Below are 12,234 nucleotides of genomic sequence, written 5' to 3'. Positions count from 1 at the left end.
TTCATTCGTTTATCAAGAGAAGGAATTGTAATTATTCGAAACACCTCATTTCGAAGGTTCGAATAACATTATTCTTCGGTTCCCTGGTTTCTACCACAGCGCTTTTACAGTGTTTCTCTTTGTCATTGTTTTATCATCACCTGTTCCTTTAACCAGCACAATTTCGCCGTTTGCGCAAGGTGGAATCGCTTGGAAGCGAAACGGTGGTGGAGCGCAACCGCAACCAGCGGTTGTGTTGTTTAATTAAAAAAGAGAAAAAAAAGAAAGGAGTGCTTGAATAGGGCCCTTAGCCAAGCGGAGCGTGTACAGCAGCTGGGATCTATTGGTTTATCTCTTTTCGTAGCTGCTCGCACCGATGTATACAGACCGGAAGAAGAAACCGCCGGCGCCACGTAGCCGAAGAGTTGACTAAACACTGGCCCGCGCTAGTATTCATTAAGAATTTCAAGCGTTCCCTCTGCTTTTAAAGCTGAACCACCGCTCCGAATTGAAATTCTCCCCTGTGGAATCTCTCGGTTCACGGAAGTGATGCACGTTGAGGTGGGTTTGTTGAGGTGATTCGCTTCAATCTGCGAAAGAATGTTGCAAAGCCAAGCTGCTCGCTTCAAATGGAACACGTTCGAGCTGCCAGTGTGAAAAGATGCAAATAACTGATTCCCTTATCCAGGTCATTCGTGAAGCTATGCTTTACAACATCACGCTCGATACTCGAAAATGAATTACACGAACTTACTCGAAGAGAGGCACCTAATCTTGGTGTGACCTAATTTGAAATAAAAATTCTGATGACCCTGAAGAAATATAACAATTAGCCGTGCAATACTGTAAATTGGAAAGTTTGCGAATTTTCCGGAGATATCTGGTAAAAGAGGAAAAGAGGGATTTCGCGTTTTCTCGACTAAAAGTTTCTTTTCGCGGGTGAGAAAGGGCATGGAACGGCGGTCTCTCATTCTAGCCGGCTTCCGGCGAGCATTCGACCAGACCCCCCGGGATTCAGAGTATATGTACAGAAGCGTACCACCATCCAACCCCCTTGTTCTCACCCCCGTAACCCGGGGACAGAGTCTCCGGCTTCTCTGCTCGCTGGAATGGACGGTGTGACAAGGTACGGCACAAAGGAAAACTTTCATCTACCACCCGCCACGGAAACAGGGTCGCCGGTCGTGGCATCGCGACGCGAGAAGAAAGAAACGGAAGGTTTATTTTTCAGAAGGGAGCACAGCCTAAGATTTATGTCTACTCTCACCTGCTGACGCGTACCACGCTTTTTCTTCGAATTTCATGCCAGCAGAACACGTCGATACTGGATGGTCCAATTTTACCAAGGGGTCGATGCATAATCGGGGAAAGCAAACGTTTGAGCGAATGAACTGGATGTAAATAATTTGTATTACACATAGAGGTATGCGGAGGGTGATTCTGGCTTGCAATTAATTAGCATTTTGAAAATGTATATTCACGACACTGTATTGGAGATAATGACGCGAATTCGAAATCATTTCTATCAATATGCTATTGTTTTCTTCCTCTCTTTATTTTTCCAGCAATCAGTTATGCATGCAAGTTATTTTTAAAATCGTGGAAGTAAATTTTTGTGCGATATACGTTCATTCTTTTAGAAGATAGAAACTGAGACAAAAGAGATTCAACCGGAGTGTATCTTGATCTTACAGCGTTCGTTCCTGTTTCTTTCTTTCTTTCATAATCTTACAATTCTTTTGGCTTGTATCTTACTGCTCCTTCCGAGACCCCATTGTCTTTTCATTCAATGCAAAGTGGGACAGAAATGTCACTGGTAATTTTATAACTTCGATCGTAGATTTTCTTCTTAATTCGAAGAAAATTGTTATTTAGTCGTCTGAAAAGTTGCTGGAATTTTTCATATCGGTTAGCTGAAAAGTGTCGAACTTTGTCGAAGTGAATTCAACGGTGTTTGTCGCTCGTATATCGCTGAAAATTCGCTGAAAGCGTAAGTTATACCGCGAAGCGGCCCTTCGACGAGTTTTCCTGGTATCGACAACACCAAAAATGGAACTACTGGACTGAAAAGTTTCCTTTAAGGTTGCACCTTGTCGCTCTTCCGGACGCCTTTCGACATAGTTGCTCGATATCGCTTCGATCCACGATTTCGACACGATTCCCGGCGTGTATTTTTCTGGCTGAGAAACGTTTAATACCTTGGAACGGTTGGTAAACGCGGAAACGAGTTCAAGATTCTTCTTATTCGTTCTTTCATTCCGACGAAATGAATTTACGCGAGTAACTTCTCCTACAATAACTTCGCTTTGCAACGAGTCTTTTAATTTCAGGTTCGGAGGAACGTGGTCTCGGGATAAAAACGCGAAACCAGAAAAAGCTTCTTTTGTGCGATTCGTGTTTGTATAGAATAGTGTATTGCTACCGCGTCTCAAAGCTACCTGCAACCACTTTAAAAAGTATAATTTTTAACGCGGTGCAGTTTAACCGCGATACAAATATTGAATACACCTCTGTAACGAGTGAAACGTTACTTCTCAAGAAATTATCTCATTCTTTGATCCATTCAAAGTGTTATTACAATACGACCCTCAGAACCTTCTTCTTTAGGCTACTTGATTTTTAGTCACTTGTGCATCTTATCTCATGGACAGTTTTTTAAGCACCGTCAAGTGAAATTAAGCTAAATTTCTGGACATCGTGAGCGTGTTTCGCGAACAGCTTGTTCAAGCCTGGAGCACGATACCTCTGGGCGCGGTGTGCTAAGCAATAGGTCGAAGCTTCTAATTAAAGGTAAATAATCTCACGCCCGGACAGCGCATGAATACGAGGCCGTAGGGAGCTCGTTTGCACCCTGCTTTCGCCCCGGCTTGACACTGGCCTCAGGGTGAACACACAACCGACAACTGTGTATTTCGTGGAGACGGTAGCGCGAGCAGCCAGCTCGTACTAGAAAATTTCCTATTCCCTCGCATAAGTAGCCTTCTACACTTCGTTTCGTGACAATGTTTTACTAGCTAATGTTCTTGAATAAAAATGGTACTTTTTTGTAAGAACCTAATACCACATCGTTTTCATGTGAAATAACAAAATAATTGGAACCAAAGATTATCGTAATAAACGTACAAGGAATTTGCGGTTCGTTCCTGAAATCGGGTCAGTCTATTTCGGATAGGGCAATCACCCTCGACGTCAGATATCGGTCGGTTTAAAAACAGAACGAAATCATAGGATGTGGTGTTTTTTTCAGAGTGTTTGAATCGTTTGATGTTATCGCGACAAATGGAAACGTTGTTCCGGGACCACGTATTGAAATATTTATTCAGAGAAGCGGCCGGTTCGTTAGACGCGATCACACGCGATCCGCGCCGCGTATTGACGTACACGTTCGTTATACTCCCGTGTACGCGTGTATTCCCGTCGAATTTTCATGGGACCGGTAGTAAACTTTTCGCGAGTAATCAGTTTCGTCCAATATCACGCTGCAATCGTACCTTTTAACAGCGAAAATTCTACTGGGATATCCATTTGATGCTTAAAACTCTTACTTTAAGTTTCATATTTTTATTCTAACCGGCGCTAGTTTGGCGCCGCTCTGCGTACATATTGCAAATCGAAATTCCGCTCTCGATACGTAAGCACGAAGCTCGATAAAGTTCACGATTAAACGATTATCACCGGTCAAAGATAGAGTCTCGATGGGTGTGTATTTTTTTAACGAACGCCGATCGGTCGTCAGCTGGCACACGACCGATTATCGGTGGTGGTGCCGGTTCGACTAGGAACGACCGGTTTCAATTTGCAGGTCAGGTTATTTGGTAGGTTGGAAAGGGGTGGACGGGTGCAGAGCCGCGGCCGGTCGGCCAGCTCGCCGGCAATTTGCAATTTCCTGCCAATTCTGCTATCTCGGCAGAGTACGCGTGTAAGCGGCCCTGCGTATGGCCAACACCATATTTCGTCGAGCCTTAATTTAGGAACGCCGAACTCGCGTTATCCGCGCGCCTGTTGCCCGCTCGCATTACCGGCCGATGCGATGTAACCTAATCTCGGTAACGAATTCGGTCAACGTATTTCCCATCCACGATTCCCCCGAATTCGTAGTCGAACCCGGGCTACGCTTTCATCCTACAACGAATTGTCTCGCCTAACCGGACAGAGACAGAGAGAATAAAAGCTCGCTAATGTATGCAAAACGCGTAATACCCGGCCAACACGGTGCTACGCTCCGAAACGAGCGCCGCTCGAAGGAAACGCCGGTCCATCGAGGACCGACGGCTATTCGGAGAAATTGCTTCGCAATCAACGAGCATCGAGCCGAAAGGAATATGTAAATCGAGAGATTTTTTAACAAGTTTCTGCCTGCCATGCCGGTGCGATGCACCGTTTGCTTCTGTTTCCTCTTTCTACCTCGCTCTTTTGTTCTTCCCGTTGAGTTTGTCACCGGATAATATTCGATTTTTGCTTTAATATCAAGAAATTTGTTTCGAACCAAGTTGAATTTCTAACGAAAAAATAAAAACAAAGGTTTCTCTCCCTTCGCTTCGTGCTGTAATATTCGTCAAAGTATTTCCAGCACGATTTCCATACGAATTCTCTGCGATGCTACGGTTAAACGACGCGGTTAACAAGAATTGAGACATTACGCGAGGAGGGCTTGCACCCTAGCGTGAATTAAAGCGATACACGAGTTGGTTAGAGCGTTCTAGAGAAAACGGCATCGAGTCAGTTCTCGTCGAGAGATTCAGCTTCCAGACGAACAAACGGCTGTCACCAATGGCCAAATCTCGGCCGAAATACATTTTCCTCCGTGTTTCTGGGCAACGCCGCGCCAGGATACGTTCTACACCGTACGGTCCACTAAATTCGGAACAATTGGAAATAATTATAGGTCGTTACGTCCAGAGAATAATAGCGAGTGTATTACGGAATCACGAGAGAGGTTGGCAAGGCGAAAAAGGAAGGAGGAGCGACGAGAAATTACGCGGTCGTAGTTGAAGCGTCGGCGTTCCGCCTGACAACCGTTGCCATTGTCTTTAATTTCGTTACGGCAGAATTTTATTAACGATTCTTTGCATAATTTTTTATCGCGCAATAAGTGACGGGGTGTTATAAAAAAGGATGTCTGAGTTTAATAAATCCTGTACTTTTTCGCGTGTATTTTCCTGTGATCCTTAACCTTGTCATTGCGAGAGAATTCAACACGAAGAGCATATCGTGGGCAACAAATTTTATAGCAGCGACAAGCCAAAGCTTTTGGTGACTATTTCAAGAGGTGACTACAAAGAAATTTTCTCTGCTAATATCGGCAACTTTCCAAGTACATTGCGCGGTAACTCATAAAAGTTATTTACGAAGTTACGTTTCATAAACGTGTTTCGCTTTCGTAAATACGAGATATTACATTTTCTAAACATGTTTTCCGTAACGCGTAAATACGCCATGTATTTAAATGTGTTTGGTTTTTGCGAGGTGTGAAACGAGCGGGAGCACAACCTCGAGCTAAATTGTTTTTTTTTTCCTGTGTTTTCCAGGTAAGCGCTAATTTTCACCGGTCTAAATATTTTCCGAGCCGTGGCTGTACCCCAGGGGTTGCCGACGAGAGGGTAGTATAACCATGGCAGATAAGAGGACGTCGAGAATCACAGGTATTCTAGCAAGCTCCTTTATTTCTAATTGCATTTCGAGTTAATGGAATACGCTTAATCGCGCAACCGAGTCCGCCGGAATTCGAGCCGGCGATTCTGCAAAATTAAGCGGGTCCTTTTCCGTCTGCAAATCGTCCTCTTACGTGATATGCGAAACATTGTGCACGCGTGCGCATATACGCGAGACACATTCCTCGCGTTCGCGATTACTCCTCCAGCTTTGTTCTCATTTGCCACACGATTGTTCCGCATTGTTGCACAGATTGATCCTGTTTGATGTAAAATTTGCCAAAATCTCTCCGGAATAGATGGCGTAATCTTCTTTTTAAATTAAGAAGTTTGTAACGGTAAAAGAATTATGATTTTTATTCAGGACTTGAATTTGATTCGCCAAGTGTGAAATTAGCCTTCCGTCGTGTGTCTCGCACCTACCGTGAAATTTACATTTTTTCATTATCCGAGGAGGATTATTATTTTGCAACAATGATTAACAAATCATTTAGTCGACGATGTTTATCGATGTGTCCATTAACAGTAAATAGAAAAAGGGTCGGAACTTTCGTAATACGATTTGCACATTCCGGATACGAGGGTCCATTGTTGTTTGTAAACAAATACATACATATATGGAAGATATTGTATGACCGTGCTTTTCCCAACACGTAATCAGCCTTTCCGCTTCGTGACGACGACTTTCCGCATCGCCATTTTCTAAGGGATTCGTATTTCATTGGTGCGCGCAGAATTTCGAATCTCGCTATAAATACTCCCCCGGGATGAAACAAAGAAATATGGCACAGGTTTCGGTGCATCTTACGCGAATTCTATTAGAAGAAGCAAAGAAACGGGTCAAGTGTTTTTTGTCGTGCGATTGTGATGGATCATTCGTTGCATAAGACACGCATCGATGAACGGTTGAAAATGTAGACGAGATAAACTTGGGAACAGCACTTCTAAGAGCACCTTTCGTTTCTCCGGATATGTTTAACGTAGAAACGGCAAATCCGCGGTATCTCTTGGCCCCTTTTCTTCAAAGTTAAACATTTACGTCAGGAGGAAGAAAGGCAAACTGCTAGGGATGAACGGATCCGTTCGTTCCTTTGCCACGTTCGTATCAGCCAACGCACGTGGTCGCAAGCGAGAATCGTCTTCTTTCGGAAATTTCTCTCTGCACGTATCCCCTCTGCAAATCTTACGATCGAGATTCTGTTCCAGAGCAATTGAGAATCGTTTTACTCGATCGTAATAGAAATCGTTGTTTTATTTTAATTCAGATAATTCGAGTAACTTTTGAAACACAAGTATTTGTTTGTTCAGTTATCGAATGACTGTCGTAAATAAAATTGGTTTTGATTCATGCGGTTGATAGGTTACTTGGTAGCTTTTGATTGAACGTCGAGGCGTCAGGTAGGTCGATCGATCAGCGGCCTCTTTAAAGATTGAATCCAGCATGATACACCCAGGAGATTCATAAATTGGTATCAGCTTACGAATTCAATAACGTCAGCGCGGATAAAGCGTGCAAGATCGAGCTCGTTCGAAAACAGTTTCGCCAATTTTAACGCGACGTTAAAGTTGCAACCGGAACAGATTGAAAACTCGATGAAACCTGCCCTGAACTCGTTAAACGAACACACTGTGTGTATGCGTGCGTGTAACTGATCAATTTGTTGATCGTTTGTTGATCGAATCGATCTTACGAATATCCGATACCAGCAATTTTCTCTGGAGAATCGAGTATCGTAGCGAACGAAGCCCCGCGAAAAACAATGCGAATAAAAAATGGGAACTTCGGGGCTGGTTCATTTTTTGCGCTGACGTTTCGCAACGATACCGCGAACAGATTGGCGAACATTTGCAGCCCTGGCAAACAAAGCCGCTTTTCCTCGTAGGAAAAACGGCCACCAATTACTAGGCTATTTTTGCATAAACGCAAACGTAATTTCCTCTCGTCGGTTGGTCGGTTTGCTTGAAAGAACGCGGGATGCCCGCTAGAATTTCTACTTAATTGCGTTCAAAGGTCTCGGGATGCGGCGATTGCCTATAAATTTATCGTGCTTTCTTCCATGTTTCAACCGCATCCATTCATCATCGTATCGCGTGATTCAAAGGGGTTAAAAGATAGATTAAACCGAGTAATATCGCTTTTTCTTACTCCAATTGGGGCATAACAACTTTTTCACAATTAACACCGAATTTCAGCAGAAAGTTTTTAAGAAATTTCACCATCTAACACGACAGATAATCGACGTCACGGAACGCGAGCAACGCGAAACGTTCAGACGACGAGCGGAATTTCACGTGACTAATCGATGCTAACGATGCTTTAATCGCATCGACGCCGACGCGCGTTTTTCCACTCTTCTTTTTTATCCATTTCTCACTTAACGAAGAATTTTGGCACAGGGTGAACGAGAATCAGCCGAATACATCGATCCGACGATGTTCCAAATAACCGGTCGGAAGGGCGCGTGATCCTCTGCTCTATTTTTCTCCCGGGAACGATAAATTAAAATTAGCACGCGAGATCGTTCGGCGGGGTAGAACTGAATATGGTAAAAAGGAGGGTCGTAGCCGGGACGGGTGTGTTATTTATGCCTCGACGTGCACACTCTATCGTTCCGGTTTTTCCTTTTTTTTTTTTTTTTTTGAGAGAGGATCAATCAACGCTTATCGATCGATTTAATTTAGTCTCGACGTTCAGCCGAGTTTTTTATACGCGTAAAACTCGTGTTTATTAAATTATCGGCGCATTAAGCATCTGCGTTCCGCAACGAGCTGCAAAATGCGCGAGTTGTTATGCTCGCTCCCTGAGCAGCCTCTGAATTAAGTGGTTCACCACTTTGCTTCGAAATATACTAGAAGGAGAAAGAATCCATCTTGACCTATCTTTCTTGTTCGACAGAAGTTGTTTCATTAGCGAGAGATCAGTTCGATTATTCGTTCATTTTTCACTAAATAGATAATGGTCGAAATTTTATTTATTTTTTTTTTGCCATTTCCTGTCTGACCGGAAATGGCTGATAAAGGGTTGGCTCTAGAGCTAATCTCGCTCTAGTTCACTTTAGCTTGTTTAATTCGAAACAATCCTCTTGAAAAGTAAAGTAACAAGCCTGACCAGGCATACGCGCGAAGACATAGAACGTGACCGCGTAATCTCGGTGCGTTTCACTGTGAAGCTGAAAACTCGTAAACATCGCCGGCAGCGCGGCTCGGCTAGGCGTAGGGTGCGATATACGCGTCGACCCTTGCGACATAAAGCACCGTTGTCTCGGCTAGGTTGCCGAGCCAACGTAATTTTTCTCACTTTGCAACTTGCCCCGTAAATAATAGCACCGTGTACGCCTCGGCCATAACCTTCTCCTCGTCCCTGTTGCTCGTTTCACCGTCGCGTCACCCTCGATCCACCCCTATTCGTAGAAACTGCACTGTAATCCCGGTGTACTCGTAAGTTGCCGGCAACGAGAAACGAGGAGCTCCGCCGTGCTACGTTGCAATTCGCCTCTGGCCAGGTTTCGAGCGGGTTTGATATTTATGGTAATACGACACCGGGGGATCTATCAGTCGCGATATTCCGGCGAGATCGGGTGACCGCGATGGCCCGGGGTGCACTCTTGATCCTGAAAAGAGATAACTTCGGTTATCGAGCGAAATGAAATGCGAGCCGACGAGTTTCGTGTCTGCCATCCCCCTCCGTCAGTTAGCTTGTGGGTTCTTAGTTTTCCTCGTTTTTGTTTTGCACTCGCCATGCCATGACGATTCGCCCCGATGCAACACGGAAATTTACGTCAAAGGTGGAAGCGAGCTGCGGAAGTTGATAGAAGTTGTCATTTGAAAAAATTCGAAAGCCAATATAGGCAAGTGCGGAAACTAATTTTCAGCCGCAATAGAGTATTTCAATTTTGACCATTCCGTAAACCTGGTCTCCGTGGCGAAATGCAAGTACCAATGCGCTTAGGTGCGAATTTCCCCTCCAGAACCTATAATGGAAGGGAGATGTCAAAGGTGGGCATTTTTCCTTAGAAACACCTAATTAGCGGAAGCGAGAAACGCCTATTATCAGGTAGCGTTAAAGAGAATCGACTGTGTATTCCGTGTGACTTTTCTGCCATCTCCGAATCCCTCATTCGCCCATACCATCGTACACCAACGTTGCGCAACGATTTACGATTTATATGCAAGTAACATCGCGTTCTTGGTGGTGGTTGATGGGTCGCGGTTATGTTTAACCGTATGTCAATTCTCAGACACACTGTTGGCCGTAGTCGGTTCGATCGTAGCCAGATGCGCGTAATGGCGGCATTTCCGGTGAAATGGTGCGGCGTATAGCGTCGCCAGCGCGGATCCGTGTAGCCATTAAGCTTCGCGTCTACGGTCAAAGACGGTCGCGACAAAAGACGAATCGGTGATCGAAGAAGCAATAAGCTCGCGTTATGGCGTCTAGCTGGATGAAGTCGTCACGGAGGAAATGTCCTCGTCAGGGAAAAATCGTGGCCATTCGTGGCGGACGTGGGCTGATTTCATTCGCTGTATTTCATCGGGACAAAAGACCTACCCACTTCCATTATGCCTGCTTGTTGGGCACGCGAAAGCATCGATCGCCAACAATAACTCGTTAATTATGTTAAAAAGTCAATGACGACGTGTTTACTTGGCTCGAATCGCTCGACGAACTTCCCCATTGTCGAGCTAATAAACGTTGCCGTGATAAATGAACCGAGGTTTCAGGGAGAACCGTTCGAAAAACTCCGCTCCACCAGTGCAGCGAATGGAAACAATTCGCGGAAAAAGAAAAAAAAAAAACGATCGAGTAACGAGCTATTTTAATAAATCCAATAGAATCATTTTCAAACCTGTGTGGTCTGCACAGCTGGGGTAAACGGACGTTTGTTCGTTTCGGCAAAATCGATCACCACCGTGTGGTGCGGCGAGGAAATCGTATCGAAGAGCAACGCGATCAACACGCAACCAGCGTGAACAAAAAAAAAAGAGGGGAAGAGAAAAAAAAAACACGTTTCAACGGCAAAGAGCACGACCTGATGGGCGTGAAAATTCGACGGGAAAAGTGACGATAGCGACGATAAGCCGGCCCGGGATACTGGGTTAAATCCACGGAAACGCCGTGGCCCGCGTCAATTACCCGTGCGTTTATAAAATATTTTTCGTCCGTGGAAGCCCGTGCCGGGAACACGGACGACGCCAATCAAGCTGACCGAACGCTGGCATTCATCTGTCAGTGGCGGATAATCCAGAGACCGCAGAGCTCCATGGTACTCGACGCCTCTCATCCCCTTTACCCTCTACTGTCCTCGCCAACAAGCCTTCGTTGCCATGAAAAATGCATTGGTTCAGCACGCGGCCCACCCTTTCAGCTAGTATAACGCACGATGTCCGTCGCGTGTACGCGAACAGCTGATTGAAATTGCACGCGAGCGTACCGCCTCTTCCGCTCGATTCCTCCGAGGCGAGGGTGGAGAACAACGTTGTTCGAGGAACTACGAAAGGCAAAAGCAGCTGCGCGATTGCAACCCCGGAGGGGGAGGGAGAGGAATTCGGAGAATCGTTGGAGGGTAAAACGCGGTTTCGCCTGTACCCGCGAGCCTCGTTGCTCGAACGAAGACATCTTTTACCTTGCTTTCTGAGCGGAAATATCGAATCGTTTTCCGTTTGCCTCGCGATATTGTTCCAGATAGTTTGCTTCGTTTCGTATGTGCATATTTATTTATTGTTATTTTATTCCCGACCGAGAGCTGGATCGTTCGATCAACTTTTGCCTGTTGGCTTTGTAATTCGTTTTGTATATTGGATGATTCTAAACACAGCTGGGGGTTATGGATTTCTTCTCCAGCAGAGTTCAATAGCGATTGCTCGAAGAAAATATTGTATAGGGAGAAAGAACATTGAAATTGTAAATTTGAAAACATTTTTATTTATTAATTATCTTGAAGTCCAACTTAAACGCGCAAAGAATCTCCATAGATTTTTCAAAGAACTTTCATTTAACTCGGTACATTGGCACATCGGGGCACACCCTGCGAGTCGGATATCCGAGGGATCTCGTGAAAGCACCGTTCTTGCGATTTCCTGGGGAAACGCGAGTGTTTCTACCCGTACGTACGGAAAGAGAACGATTCACGCGTGAAAATGGCCGGGAGTAGCTCCTTCAGCCCCGTTCTTGCGCTTTTGTTCCTGGCCTGATTCGGCTTTTCCACGGAGCTGCGCTCCGAAGACGAAGCACTCGCTGCCACGCGAGTTCCCTCCTTTTGCCTCTCGCAGTTTCACCATCGCTAAAGGGTGGTGCCGTTGTCGGTGGTGGTAAAGAAGGATCTGCCTGGTCCCGCGGGAACTGGGGAATTTCCGGGTCAAGGGAGCCGGAATTGCTATCGTCTTAGGGACAGAGGAGAGGTCTTGGGATTATAGGTTCAACGGATCCGACTGAATCCCTATCGTCTACTTCGGTTGAAACTTTCAAGGCAAGAGGCGTAACCCGACGTTTGATTTACCGTCGAAACTTCCGTTGTCGCGACTGATTCCGTCGTCTTTCGTCACCAATTAAGTCCTCGCGTCCTACTTCGTAAGTCCCTCCGATAAAACAATGTGTTGCACTTTCGAA

General features: G+C 45.2%; 1 protein-coding gene across 3 annotated transcripts in view; it reads left to right on the top strand.

The window, feature by feature from the left end:
* LOC114880102 (Krueppel-like factor luna) overlaps window positions 1-12,234 on the top strand; it is a 222,510-nt gene that overhangs the window by 138,267 nt on the left and 72,009 nt on the right. Inside the window, exon 1 of one of the 3 annotated variants that reach the window (XM_029195741.2) lies at window positions 5,522-5,621. The exons of the other annotated variants lie outside the window; for them this stretch is intronic. The gene's annotated coding sequence lies outside the window, so the exon portion shown is untranslated. Of the gene's footprint in view, window positions 1-5,521; window positions 5,622-12,234 lie in introns of those variants that run through there. 3 annotated transcript variants of the gene reach the window in all.

The sequence above is a fragment of the Osmia bicornis genome, chromosome 5 (genome assembly GCF_907164935.1).
Source record: "Osmia bicornis bicornis chromosome 5, iOsmBic2.1, whole genome shotgun sequence".
Classification (NCBI taxonomy): domain Eukaryota; kingdom Metazoa; phylum Arthropoda; class Insecta; order Hymenoptera; family Megachilidae; genus Osmia; species Osmia bicornis.
Note: the sequence above shows the minus strand (reverse complement) of the source record. Positions and strands in the feature narration are given on the sequence as shown.